Below are 15485 nucleotides of genomic sequence, written 5' to 3' on the forward strand. Positions count from 1 at the left end.
ATTTAAATGAACCCGATAGACTCTAAGTAACAGGCCATCCTTCAATTATGTGAGTACAAGAGCTGAGAAGCAGGGCCTGAGGCACCTTCTGTGTTTCTTCCTAGAATAAGAATTTTGTTTCGGTGTGGATGTTTGCTCTTTGGATAAGTACATGTGACTGCAGTGATTAAAAAATGACTTTCTAAAAGTTACAGAACACATAATACTCGTTTTAGAGAATTTGGAAAATACAGAAAGGTACAAAAAAGAAAATTAAAAACTTATAATTTCAGTTTGGAATAACCAGTATAAACATTTACATGTATTTCTTCCTTTCTTATTTGCATATACATATCATATATTCATTTTGTGTATGTTTTACAAAATTTGGTTTATACTGCATTGTGAGTTTTGTATTACAGTTTTTCGTGTGACAGTGTTAATAAGCATCTCCTATGTCATCACACTTTTTTCAAAATCCACATCCATGTTAGTGTCTAAGTTCCTCAAGTGAATGTACAATACAGTAACTTATCTAACTATCCCCAGTTATTGGAAGTGTTTGATATTTTACAAAACACTATGATAACAAAACTTGTAAATAAATATGTCTACATCGTAAATCATTTTTTAGGCTAAATTCTCAAATGAAAATACTGGATAGGAGATATGAAATGTGATGAGCATTCTTACAGCTAAATTGTTGTGCACGTCCTTAGTTATTTCTGTACACGAATTCTGTGAAGTGGAATTGCTGTTTAACGAATACGCAGGTTTTCTTTAAGTATGTGTGTTTTAAAAATGGGACTAGGTCTTTCTGTCTTTTTCTTCTCATTGTGAAAGAAATACATGCTCACTGTAAAAAATATTCAGACACAGAAAAGCATGAAGAAGAAAGTAAAAGTCACCTGTCTTTCCATAATTCCTGTTGACATTTGGATTCTGTGCCAACATACAGAAATATGTGCACCAATGTGAGAAGTCACGTATACCTCCATCATGACAAAAATGGGATCCATGCTCTGCAAACTCTGTTATATACTGATATTTTAAGAAAACACATTAAAGCATGGCACACTTAGAAAAATATGCACAAAACAGAAATGTACAGATGGATGAATGTTCACAAATAAACACCCAGATTAAGAAAAAGAAAAAATGTGGAACACTTCACCAGGTTGTATGTTATCCTTACCCAGGTGCCATGCTAACTCTGTATGATTCTAGTCTTAGTTTATGTGCTCCTGAAATGAACACTTAAAGTGTATCAGAGATACATTTTCTTGTTAACAAAGAACTATATTTCATTTGATTATAAGACATCATTGATTGTTAGTGTCCCATTGTTTTAGGTACTACAGAGAAAGAGAGAGAGAGAGAGAGAGAGAGAGAAAGGAAAGAAGGAAGGAAGGGAGGGAGAAAGAAGGAAGAAGAGGGGGCGAGAAAAAGGAAGAAAGCAAGCAAGAGCTGCGAACTAAACTATAGCCTAACACTGTTGATAGGACAGTCCTGTGTCATAAGCAGCTTCTTTTTTTAAAAATTGAGATATAATTGACATAAACATTATATTAGTTTTGGGTGTACAACATAATGATTCAGTATTTGTATACTGCAAAATAGTCACCACAATAAGTCTAGTTAGCATCCATCACCACACATAGCACATTTTTTTCTTGTGATGAGAACTTTTAAGATCTACTCTCTCAGCAACTTTCAAGTGTACAATACGATATTATTAACTATAGTCACCATTCTGTGCATTACATCCCAGGACTTACTCATCTTATAACTGGAAGATCGTACCTTTGGGCCCCCTTCCCTCATTTTACCCACCCTCCATCCCCATCTCTGGCAACCATCAATTTGTTTTCTGAATCCATGAGTCTGTTTTGTGTTTGTTTGTTTTAGATTCCACCGATAAATGAGAGCATACAGTATTTGTCTTTGTCTGTCTGATACAACCAGCTTCTTGATGCTTTGAAATTTCCTTCATCTATTCTGAAGTTTGCCAGTTTCTCCACCCTTCAAGCTGGATTGTACGGTGTGTGAAGGCAATCTCTTTGCATTTTCTTATCTTTAGTCACTTTGGGTATCTTCTTTCTTGGGTCCCATCAAGCACTAGTTGTTTCTTCCCCAGAAAATATGAAATTATGGTCATTCTTCTAATGAAGATTATTTGCTTCAGTAATATTACATTTGTACTCTGCTTTTCTGTTTCCATATCTTTCTGCATACATTATATGATTTTGTTTCAATGCTGGTTATGGTGAAATCTTTTGAAAGACATTTTAAATAACTAAACTCAACATGCGTAGTACCAATGAAGTGCATAACTCAATTTGAAATGACAACTATATAAAATCTTTGCTGGAGTTCATGCATGACCAAGCAGTTAGGAGGATAGCAGAACCTATGTGAAAAATGTAGGTCTAAGAGTCAATGAAATATAATAGATACACACCATCGCTTTTCTTATAATTGAGATTTTATTGGTTTAGCGTCTGGTCTGTTCACAGACATGAATAACCTATACACAATTTTTATGCAAGTCCTAAAAAATCTAAAAAAAAGTGGTTGCAGTCCTTTTCTAAAAAGTTACCCAATCACTTCAGTTAAAATTTGGAGGCAAGGGAAGAGATATGGGAACATATGTATATGTATAACTGATACACTTTGTTATAAAGCAGAAACTAACACACCATTGTAAAGCAATTATACCCCAATAAAGATGTTAAAAAAAAATTTGGAGGCAAATTGTCCTTTGAAAGAGGATATAAAGTACTCATATGATAAAATATTGATAAATTGTTAGGTTAAAATCCCACTAATTCATGATTTAATAACACACTTACGACATAGTAAAAAAAGTCCAGGGCTTCCCTGGTGGCTCAGTGGTTAAGAATCCGCCTGCCAATGCAGGGGACACGGGTTCGAGCCCTGGTCTGGGAAGATCCCACATGTCGCGGAGCAACTAAGCCCGTGTGCCACAGCTACTGAGCCTGCGCTTTAGAACCTGTGAGCCACAACTACTGAAGCCCACACACCTAGAGCCCATGCTCCACAACAAGAGAAGCCACCGCAATGAGAAGCCCGTGCACCACAACGAATAGTAGCCCCCACTCGCCGCAACTAGAGAAAGCCCACGTGCGGCAACGAAGACCCAATGCAGCCAAAAATAAATATAAATAAATAAATTTATATTAAAAAAAGTCCAATCTTTCACAGTGTATGATTAAAGTTGCAGGATAAACTGGGCTACTGCTACCAAAGATGTCACAGATGGCACTCAAGTCTGACCAAGAGCACCGAGATCAGGGAGCAGTTTGCTTAGAAAACTATTCTACCGAAGAGCAGCATGAAGTATCGAAGATTAGCAATGAAATGTTTGAGACACGCTAAATGTGTGATTACGACTGTGAATTGCATTTAATTATGCTTCCTGTTAAAGGATATAATCCTCCCTACCCCCAGCCTATGGAATGGTAAGTTGGAGCACAAGATGTCAAAGATTTCCTTAATTCAATATTCCTTGAATTCCACGTTGTGCAGAAAAATAAACAACAGCACCTGATTTTACCTTTTAAGAAAAAGCATTTACACTTATCTAAATAGGTAAAAAAAATCGTAATTATTTTTAGGGTGTCTAAAAAACATGCCTTTACAAGACAGCTGAACAGTAAGGGGAGAATGGAGACCACGGACAAGATTTGGAATAGGATATTCATCATCAAACCTGGCTTCTTTTGCTTCTGCTTCACCACAGGGTGGACTCTCCTCTTTGTTCCGTTTTCTGCAGTTACATCTTCTTTAGTGTCTTCCTGACCCACTTCGGCCTGTTCCTTTTGCTCCTTTTTCACTTTTTTTGGTTCCCACCATGAAGACTGATTCTTCCCTGTTGCCTTTTTGTAGCTTAGTTTCAACGTTTGCAGATACAGTTTGGTGTACCATTTCACTCATCCCTCGGATTTTCTTTGCTGCCCCTTGGGATGAATTGCTCTGCCTCCTGGGCATCTTGGAGGACTGCTGCCACTCCTGTTGCTGCATTGCTGGAAACTGCATCATCGTTTTTCATGGCTGCACAATAGTCCATTGCATGGGTGTGCCATACTTTATTTATTAATCCTAAAAATGATGGAAATTCAAGTCTTCTCTAATTTTTCACTGTTTGTAAAAGTCAAGACAGTAATTCTTTTGCTCGGATAATTATACTATTTTGTATAACTATTACCTTGGACTAACTACATTGGTCCCAATAGGCCACTGGTCCTGAAAGAAGGACCAATAACCCAAATGTTATTGTGCATTTTATGTGGTTTTTTTTTTTTTTTTTTTTTTTTTTTTTTTTTTTTTTGCGGTACGCGGGCCTCTCACTGTTGTGGCCTCTCCCGTTGCTGAGCACAGGCTCCGGACGCCCAGGCTCAGCGGCCATGGCTTACAGGCCCAGCCGCTCCGCGGCATGTGGGATCTTCCCGGACCGGGACACGAACCCGCGTCCCCTGCATCGGCAGGCGGACTCTCAACCACTACGCCACCAGGGAAGCCCTATGTGTACTTTAAAAAAGTTATTCAGATTGACACCTACTGATGGTGTCTGAGAATGTGTAATTCCTGAATCCTCGAGAATACTTTCCTGCATAATACTTCATGTTTTACTGGCCTTATTTTATTAAAAACACCTCTTCCAATATATCAACTTTTTTTCTGATTTGTATGTTGTGAATTTATTTTAGATTATCATTTATCTTTTCACTTAAAAAATTTTTTTCATAGCCTTTTTTTTTTGCCATTCAGAAATTCTCAATTTTTCTGAGTTCATTCTATTGATATTTTCCTAGATGGTTTTTGGATTTTATTCTCTTCTTCTGGGGCCTTCTTCTCTATGAGATAATATAAGTACTTTATTGTTCTATTTATTTTTATTGTTTCAAATTTAAAATCCAATTGTGAATTTGATTAGAGTTTCATTCCGTTAGATGTTAATTTCTGGATAATTGTCATATTTACAATATAAAATCTTTTAATCTGGGCTACAGTATATCTTTCCACTTTTTGTACCTTTCAGGTACCTCAGTAAAGTTTTGTAATTCTTTTCGTATGAATCCTGTGCATTTAGTTTTGATTTTACTTTCAGTTATTTTGTCTTGGTTGCTGTGTGAAAGGAAAATATTTCCTTAATATTTCTAACAAATTAATGCTGATATGTAGAAAAAATGTAAATGAGGTGAAGAATATTCTAGCGTCTCAGCAGTTGATATTAACTTTTGTTTGTATGAAGGGCTTGGTTTTACTGCAAAAAGACTGTAATAGTTGTGAAGGATAGAAATGATCATGTGGCTGACATTTCGGTTTCATGAAAATGAAAAAGAAGCTTTAAAAAGAGAGTAGGTGAGGGACAAAAGGAAAGTTCTAGAATGTGGGCTCTGGAGAGCACAGTTCCTTGACCTCACTGACCCCAAATCATAGGTGTGTATTCAGCTGGAAGAAGTCAGAATTGGGCCTTTTAATTCTGGGGCCAAGAGCTGGGGTCCTGACTGCCCATGTTGGTACAATTGGCAAGAACCTCTTAGGGAGGAATTGTCTGATGGAAATAACGTGTGCTATGTGGTGTCAACTTTTCAATTTGGCTACATGGTTAGCAAATTCTATTCTCTTAATTCATAAAATTTAGTTTTAGGATCACAGAAAAATTGAGTGCAAAGTACAGAGGGTTCCCATATACCTCTGTCCTTTAACTTCTCCCAATGTCAACAACCTAGCAAATTCTAGTTTTTTTCAATAATATTTGTGGTGCTAGAGGATTATTTGCTGGGAAGTGGGATTTGTAGCGGTTTGAATTTTACATCAAGCTTGGCATGAAGCAAAAGCAGAATCTGCAAACGGGTATAATTGGATATCAAGGTTTTATTTATAATGGTGTTAGAATACATATGCATTTGATGTACATGAATTCAGCTGTCTGCTCTGACAGGAAAAAAAATAAGAGAGAAAAGCAAAGAGATAATGATGTGAATGTTAGAAAATTCCATCCCCTATTCCATCTAATAAAGTTATATACAAGAGTGAGCATCACAAAGGGGATATTGGACAAATTGTCTTTGCTGTACACATGGACAAGTGGTATGTATATCTGTCTCCTTTTTGTTGAAATTTTTCAATGGTAATTTTACAATACTAGATTTTTAGTCTTTTGTTATCTAGGTGAAAAATCATCTCCAAATCATATCATCTCCAAATAATTTTTCTCCTTTCTAATTTTTGTCTCTTTTATAATATTTATAACTCACTTTCTCTTTCTTAATACATAGATTAGAAATTCCAGTTTGAATAATGGATGTGAAAGCAAGTAATCTATTCTTGTTCCTAATTTAGCTACTGTGGATATTTTTCATCATGTTAAGAATCTATTTTTCTAGTGTTGATTCATAAGGGCGTTTGTTAAAAAGAAAAAGAGATTCTGAATATTATCAAGTATCTTTTCAATACTGATTGAAATGATCATATACTTTCATGCTTTGACTAATTTTATAAATTATATGCATTTTTTTCTTAACATTTAATCACGCTTGCATTCATGGAGTCAAGTCAACTTGGTAATGATATATTATTACTTTGGACTTTTAGATTTGAATTGCTTATATTTTATTTATAATTTTCACATCTATATTCCTAAGTGAGATTGGTCTGTGTTTTTTTTTTTCTCTATCTTTGTCAGATTTTGGATTAACTGATTTTTATCTCATCTTTTCTGTCTTGTTTCAACTCTGTGATTTCGATATCTAAAAAGTTCCTTTTAATACTATTATTATTATTTTAAAAATATAATTTTCATAAAGTTGAACATAAACATACCCTATAATTCAGCAATTCTTCTATTAGGTAGAAACTCTGTTTCAAGTCTAAGCCCATTCCAATTCAGGTCGCTATATTCCCTAACAGTGCACATGTGTATTAGGAGACATATAAAGAATGTTCATGGTACTATTGTTTATAACGGAAAAATATTGGGCAATAGTGTGATTAGTTGTAAAATGAAAAAATATATTGTACAGGCAATATTACACATCATCATGAATTACTTTCAAAACAAAATACTGTGTAAAAAACACATAAAGAACAATATGTAAAGTATAACTCAATTTACATAAAAGCTCAAAACAAGCAAAACTAAACAATATATTGTTTGGGGATTTATCCATATGTATGTATAAATAAATTACAATTAAAAGGAAAAAAGCTTAATACAAAATCCAGATAGTAGAGACAAGGAGTGGGGGCTGTGAGTTGGGAGGGGCGCTCTAGGGGTTTCAAAATTACCAGTAACTTTTCTTTCTTAAGTTAGACTGTGGATAAATGGGTGTTTATTTTATTGTTATTGATTATGAACTGTCCATTTACATATATATACACCCTTTTGTATATCTCACAGTATTCGTTTCCCAGGGCTACTATAACAAATTGTCACAAAGGAGGCATCTTAAAACAACAGAAGTTTATTCTCTGTTGTCTGAAATTTAGTTCTGGCAACTAAATCAAGGTGTCAACAGGGCCAGGTTTCTTCTGATGGCTCTAGGGAAGAAGCCTTCCTTGCCTCGTCTTAGCTTCTAGTGGCTCCCAGCTATCCTTGGCTTGTAGGTGTATCCCTCCAATCTCTGCCCTCATCTTCACATGGCCTTCTTCCCTGTGTGGGTCTCTGTGTGTCTCTTTTTCCTTTAAGGACACCACGCTATAAGGCCTTCCTATAAGGCCCACCCTAATCCAGTATGACTTCATCTTAATTTAACTAATTACATCTGCCAAGATCCTATTTCCAAAGTGACCAGTTCTGAGGTCCTGGGGGGACGTGAGTTTTGGAGAAACACTATTTAACATACCACCCTTATGTATTTCATTTTTTAAGGAAATAAAAAAATTTTTTAAAAGCAGAGTAGTATAGGGCTACGAGTTTTGGGAATAACTTTGCAGCTTAATTTGAGTGTTTCTCATTCTTTTTAAAAAATAAATATAATGGATTTTAGCTCTTAAAAAAAGTGTGTTTCTCTTCTGCAACCTGAGTTTACTGTTTCCATTTTCTCCAGTCACGCTACGTTGCTTCCTAGACTCCGTGCTGCTTTTTCCTATTTATTGACATTGAAGCAGTGGAGGGCTAGTCAAGCTTGGTTCAACTGGCTAGGGACAGGGGTTGGCCTCAGTCCCCCTCATTGTCACCAGAATGCTGTCAGTGTCCTCTCAGATCTTAAGGGATGAGGGTGAGTGCTTGTGCATCACACTTGGCTAACTGTGCAGGCATTTTCTCTCCTTGTAAGGACTGTTGAATAAGTGGATGCAAATGTAGTTCTTTTGAAATAATCTATTATTGTTTCTGCATCAGAAACAGTCAAGAAAAAATTGCAGTCTCTTCGGGACACTTCTCCAATGGCCATTCCTGACTCTGTCCCTCCTCCAAACCTCACACCTTGGAAGTGATCATTTTCTGCCTTGTCTATTTCAGCTCCTAGCCAGATTGCTTTCCATGTAGTTATAACCTCAGAATGGTGCAGGAAGCCAACTGACAATGCAGTTTAGGGAAGGGATGCCAGGGCCCAGTATGAAAAAAATAGTCTGATATTTTTCCTTCTTGTTTATTAAATTTTAAAAAATATTAGAAGAAAAGTTATAAAAACATTTGCCTTGATCATTTGAAATTTTCTTGGCTTCAGTTTTCAGAAAGCTTCATGGTTAAAGCTGGAACATAATGCAATTCTAAAACTGCTAGAAATGTGTTCTCTAAAGTCCTAAGGATGTAAAATTGTCCCTTTGCATTTATCTTTGTCATTGTTTACTTTATATACATATTCAAATACACACATGTACATTTTAAGCTATTGGATAACAAAAATTTTAAATCTGTGTTATTGTGCAGCAGTAGTTTCTTCATTTTCATTGTTATATATTATTACATTATATAGAATATATCCAATTTATCCATTTTACTCTTAAAATTTTGTTTATATTTATTTTTTCTTGTGGGATTGCTTTCTTTCTCCCTTCCTTCTTTCATTCCTTCATTCTTCCCTTCCTTCCTCCCTCCCTCCCTCTCTCCCTCTTTCCCTCCCTCCTTCCCTCCCCTCTCCTTCCCTCCTTCCCTCCCCCCTCCCTCTCTCTCTTTCTTTTCAGTTTTACTGAGATATAATTGACATACAGCACTGTTTGTTGAAGGTGTACAGCATAAGGATTGGATTTACATACATTATGAAATGATTATCACAATAAGTTCGGTGAACATGCATCATCTTGTACAGACACAAAATTAAAGAAATAGAAAACAAATTTTTTCTTGTGAACAGAACTCTTAGGTTTTATTCTCTTTCATATATAACATACAGCAGTGTTAAATATATTTATGATGTTGTATATTACTTTTTTTTTTTTTTTTTTTTTTTGCGATACGCAGGCCTCTCACTGTTGTGGCCTCTCCTGTTGCGGAGCACAGGCTCCGGACGCGCAGGCTCAGCGGCCATGGCTCATGGGCCCAGCCGCTCCACGGCATGTGGGATATTCCCGGACCGGGGCACGAACCCGTGTCCCCTGCATCGGCAGGCGGACTCTCAACCACTACGCCACCAGGGAAGCCAGTATATTACATCTTTAATACTTATTTACCTGATAACAGGAAATTTGTACCTTTGACTGCCTTCATCCAATTCCCTCTCCCCCACCCCCTGCCTCTGGTAACCACAAATCTGATCTCTTTTTCTATGAGTTTGTTTTTGAAGTATAATTGACCTACAACCCTATGTTAGTTTCTGTTACACAACATAGTAGTTGGATATTTCTATATATTTCAAAATGATCACCATGATAAGTCTAGCTACAGTATGTCTCCATACTAGGATATTACTTAGTTATTGACTATATTTCCCACACTGTACATTTCATACCCATGACCCACTTATTTTGCAACTGGAACTTTGTACCTCTTAGTCTCCCACAACTATTTCTTTCCTCCCCTCACCCCTCTCCCCTCTGACAACCACCTGTTTGTTCTCTGCATCTGTAACTCTGTTTCTTTACCTTTGTTCATTTGTTTTTTTAGATTCCGCATATAAGTGAAATCATACAGTATTTGTTTTTCTCTGTCTGACTTACTCATTTAGCATAATATCTTCTAGGTCCATCCATGTTATCACAATGGCAAGATTTCATTCTTTTTTATGGCTGAGTAATATTCCATTGTATACATATACCACATCGTCTTTAGCCATTCACCTATTGATGGGCACTTTAGTAGCTTCCATACCTTGGCTATTGTAAATAATGCTGCAATGAACTTAGGGGTGCACGTATCTTTTTAAATTAATGTTTTTGATTTCTTTGGGTAAATACCTAGAAATGGAATGGCTGGATCATATAGTAGTTATATTTTTAATTATTTGAGCGATCTCCATACTGTTTTCCTTAGTGGCTGTACCAATTTAATTTCCACCAACAGTGCACGACGTTTCCCTTTTCTCCACATCCTTGCCAACATTTGTTATTTGTTGTCTTTTTGATGATAGCCATTCTGACAGGTGTGAGATGATAGCTCATTGTCGTTTTGATTTGCATTTCCCTGATGATTAGTGATGTTGAGCATCTTTTCCTGTGCCTGTTAGCCATCTGTATGTCTTCTTTGAAAAAAATGTCTCTTCAGATCCACTGCCCATTTTTAATTGGGTTGTTTGTTTTTTTGATGTTGAGTTGAATGAGTTCTTTGTATATTTTGGATATTAACCCTTTATTGGATATATTGTTTGCAAATATCTTCTCCCATTCAGTAGGGGGCCTTGTTGTTGTTGATAGCTTCCTTCACTGTGCAAAAGCTTTTTAGTTTGATGTAGTCCCATTTGTTTACTTTGCTTTTGTTTTCCTTGATTGAGGAGACATAGTCAAAAAAATATTACTAAGACTGATGCCAAAGAGCATACTCCCTATGGTTTCTTCTAGAAGTTTTATGGTTCAGGTCTTACAATTAAGTCTTTGATCCATTTTGAATTTATTTTTGTGTATGGTGTGAGAGAGTAATCCAGTTTGATTCTTTTGCATGTAGCTGTTCAGTTTTCCCAACACCATTTATTGAAGAGGCTGTCTTTCACTCTATGAATATATCACTATTTATCAATTTTACTCTTAAAATTTTTTATTGTGGTAAAATATACATAGCATAAAATTTACCATTTAAACCATTTTAAAGTATACAGTTCAGTGGCATTAAGCACATTTATACTGTTGTGCAACCATCACCACCATCTATCTCCAGAAATTTTCATCATCCCAAACTGAAACTCCATACCCATTAAACAATAATTCCCCAGTCCCCCTTTCCCCAGCCCCTGCCAACCACCGTTCTACTTTCTGCCTCTGTGAGTTTGACTACTATAGGGACTTCATATAAGTGGAATCATATAATATTTGTCCTTTTGTGTCTGGCTTATTTCACTTAGCATAATGTTTTCAAGGTTCATATATGTTGTAGTATGTATCAGACTTTCCTTCCTTTTAAGGCTGAATAATATTCTATTGTATAGATATACAGCATCTTGTTTATCCATTCATCTATTAACGGACCCTTGGCTTGCTTCCACACTTTGGCTATTGTGAATATTGTTCATGGGAACATGGGTGTACCTATATCCACTCAAATTTCTGCTTTCTATTCTTTTGAGTATATATCCAGAAGTGGAATTGCTGGACCTTGAGATAATTCTATGTTTAATTTTTTGAGGAATCACCATACCATTTTCCACAGTGGCTGCATCATTTTACATTTCTACCCCTCCATTCTACTCTTGATGGACATTTGGGGGGTTGTTTCTAGTCTGGGCTACTATGAATGATACCAAAAGCATGCTTATACATGTCTGTTGGTACACTTATGTACACATTTTCATCAAGTATATGCCAGGAATATGTATGTATGCATATGTTCACCTCTCACAGAGAATCCCAGACTTTTCCCAAAGTACCAGTACCAACTGACACTACTGCCAGCACTGTGAGAGTTCCATTTGTTTCCATTCTTGCCAACTTAGCATTGTCAGTTATTAAAAAGATAGCCATTCTGATGAGTACGTAGTGTATCTCATCGGGACTAATGATGCTGAGTGTCTTTCATATGCTTATTGATTTGGGATAGCCTCTTTCGTGAAGTGTCTGGTTTAAATCTTTTGCTTTAAAAAAAACTGGATTGTCTGTCTTTTTCTTATTGATTTGAAAGAATTTTTTATATATTCTGGATATAAGGTTTTCTTTTTTGTTGGATATTTGCTTTGCAAATAGCTTTTCCTACTCGGTGGCTTGCCTTTTCACTTACATACTATAGCTTAAAGAAACATACTTGTTCCTGGAACTTCCCTGGTGGTGCAGTGGTTAAGAATCCGCCTGCCAGTGCAGGTGACAAGGGTTTGAGCCCTGGTCTGGGAAGATCCCACATGCCGTGGAGCAACTAAGCCTGTGCACCACAACTACTGAGGCCTGCACTCTAGAGCCCGTGAGCCACAACTACTGAGCCCATGTGCCACAATTACAGAAGCCCACGTGCCACAGCTACTGAAGCCCGTGCGCCTAGAGCCCAGGCTCTGCAACAAGAGAAGCCACAGCAATTAGAAGCCCGCGCAGCACAACGAAGAGTAGCCCCCGCTCACCTCAGCTAGAGAAAGCCCGCGTGCAGCAACAAAGACCCAACACAGCCAAAAATAAATAACTAAATAAATTTATATTTAAAAAAATACTTCTTCCTATATATTATACAGTTCTGATCACAACTTAGAATTTTTTTCACTTACATTTCTGATTGGTTATCGTGAATCTGGATAAAAGATGTTATTTTATATATATTTATTTTATAATTAGCCTCTTTACCAAATTAATTCTGTGTTTTATTAAATCTTAAGTTCTCTAGGAATATAATAATGTCATCTATAAGGAAAGAAAGATATTTATCTTCTTTTTCATATTCTGTTTACTTTGCTTTTTTGCATTAGCTAAATGTTTCTACACATTATTGAGAAGTAGTGGTCATAGTATATGTTCCTATCTTGGTCCTGATTTTAATGGAAATGACTTCAGTAATTCACTGTTTAGCATATAATTTGCTGTGGTCTTTTTCATTTTTAAATAATGTCTTTCTATTTTACATTATGTGTAGTTATGGTCTCAGAATGATGCAGAAAGTAAAGTGCTAATTACAATTTGTAGAAGGGTCCAGTATTGAACTAGAGCCAAATATTTGATTCCTCTGTTTCTATTAAAATAAACTTCCTTTAAGGCAGTGGCTCTCAAAAATTTTTAATAATTTTTTTTAACATCTTTATTGGAGTACAATTGCTCTACAATGGTGTGTTAGTTTCTGCTTTATAACAAATTTAATCAGCCATACATATACAATTTTTAATAATTTTGACATCACATTTCAGTTTCTGTTTTTCCCATATATAATTGTGACACAATGTTTACCTTTTTATGTATGAGACAATCTGATGTTTTCTATACTATTTTTTGTTTAAAATATATTGGTTGAGACCTACTTAATTGATTTTGTGATCCATTAATGGCTTGCAATCCATTATGGAAACATTCCTTCGTAAGTTAATAGGTGTCTCTTTTCTAGCCCTTGGGCTGAGAAAAGGTCCTAGGGGTAATAATTCAGTGAAACACAGGGAATAGTTGAGGACACATTTGTTAGTACTTCAAAATGCTAACCTTTCATGTGTTTGTTCACAATCTGTATATCTTCTTTGGAGAAATGTCTATTTAGTTCATCTGCCCATTTTGGATTGGGTTGTTTGTTTTTTTGATATTGAGCTGCATGAGCTCCTTGTATATTTTGGAGATTGAGCCTTTTTTATTATTATTATTTTTTACATCTTTATTGGAGTATAATTGCTTTACAATGGGGTGTTAGTTTCTGTTTTATAACAAAGTGAATCAGTTATACATATACATATGTTCCCATATCTCTTCCCTCTTGCATCTCCCTCCCTCCCACCCTCCCTATCCCACCCCTCCAGGCGGTCACAAAGCACAGAGCTGATCTCCCTGTGCTATGCGGCTGCTTCCCACTAGCTATCTACCTTACATTTGATAGTGTATATATGTCCATGCCTCTCTCTCGCTTTACCACAGCTTACCCTTCCCCCTCCCCATATCCTCAAGTCCATTCTCTAGTAGGTCTGTGTCTTTATTCCTGTTTTACCGGTAGGTTCTTCATGACATTTTTTTCCCCTTAAATTCCATAAATATGTGTTAGCATATGGTATTTGTCTCTCTCTTCCTGACTTACTTCACTCTGTATGACAGACTCTAGGTCTATCCACCTCATTACAAATAGCTCAATTTCATTTCTTTTTATTGCTGAGTAATATTCCATTGTATATGTGTGCCACATCTTCTTTATCCATTCATCCGATGATGGACACTTAGGTTGTTTCCATCTCTGGGCTATTGTAAATAGAGCTGCAATGAACATTTTGGTACATGACTCTTTTTGAATTATGGTTTTCTCAGGGTATATGCCCAGTAGTGGGATTGCTGGGTCATATGGTAGTTCTATTTGTAGTTTTTTAAGGAACCTCCATACTGTTCTCCATAGTGGCTGTATCAATTTACATTCCCACCAACAGTGTAAGAGGGTTCCCTTTTCTCCACACCCTCTCCAGCATTTATTGTTTCTAGATTTTTTGTTGATGGCCATTCTGACTGGTGTGAGATGATATCTCATTGTAGTTTTGATTTGCATCTCTCTAATGATTAATGATGTTGAGCATTCTTTCATGTGTTTGTTGGCAGCCTGTATATTTTCTTTGGAGAAATGTCTATTTAGGTCTTCTGCCCATTTTTGGATTGGGTTGTTTGTTTTTTTGATACTGAGCTGCATGAGCTGCTTATAAATTTTGGAGATGAATCCTTTGTCAGTTGCTTCATTTACAAATATTTTCTCCCATTCTGAGGGTTGTCTTTTGGTCTTGTTTATGGTTTCATTGCTGTGCAAAAGCTTTGAAGTTTCATTAGGTCCCATTTGTTTATTTTTGTTTTTATTTACATTTCTCTAGGAGGTGGGTCAAAACGGACCTTGCTGTGATTTATGTCATAGAGTGTTCTGCCTATGTTTTCCTCTAAAAGTTTGACAGATTCTGGCCTTACATTTAGTTCTTTAATACATTTTGACCTTATTTTTGTGTATGGTGTTAGGGAGTGATCTAATCTCATACTTTTACATGTATCTGTCCAGTTTTCCCAGCACCACTTATTGAAGAGGCTGTCCTTTCTCCACTGTACATTCCTGCCTCCTTTATCAAAGATAAGGTGACCTTATGCACGTGGGTTTATCTCTGGGCTTTCTCTCCTGTTCCATTGATCTCTTTCTGTTTTTGTGCCAGTACCATACTTTCTTGATTATTGTAGCTTTGTAGTACAGTCTGAAGTCAGGGAGCCTGATTCCTCCAGCTCCGTTTTTCGTTCTCAATATTGCTTTGGGTATTCGGGGTCTTTTG

The 15485-nt window shown here is 36.2% G+C and overlaps 1 non-coding gene across 1 annotated transcript; it reads right to left on the reverse strand.

Annotated features, from left to right (window-relative positions):
• Nucleotides 1-1133: 1133 nt before the first annotated feature.
• On the reverse strand, nucleotides 1134-1236 carry LOC117197861 (U6 spliceosomal RNA). Its single transcript, XR_004478766.1, has one exon. It is a non-coding gene; the product is annotated as a U6 spliceosomal RNA (small nuclear RNA).
• Nucleotides 1237-15485: the final 14249 nt, after the last annotated feature.

Source organism: Orcinus orca, chromosome 6, assembly GCF_937001465.1.
Source record: "Orcinus orca chromosome 6, mOrcOrc1.1, whole genome shotgun sequence".
Lineage (NCBI taxonomy): Eukaryota > Metazoa > Chordata > Mammalia > Artiodactyla > Delphinidae > Orcinus > Orcinus orca.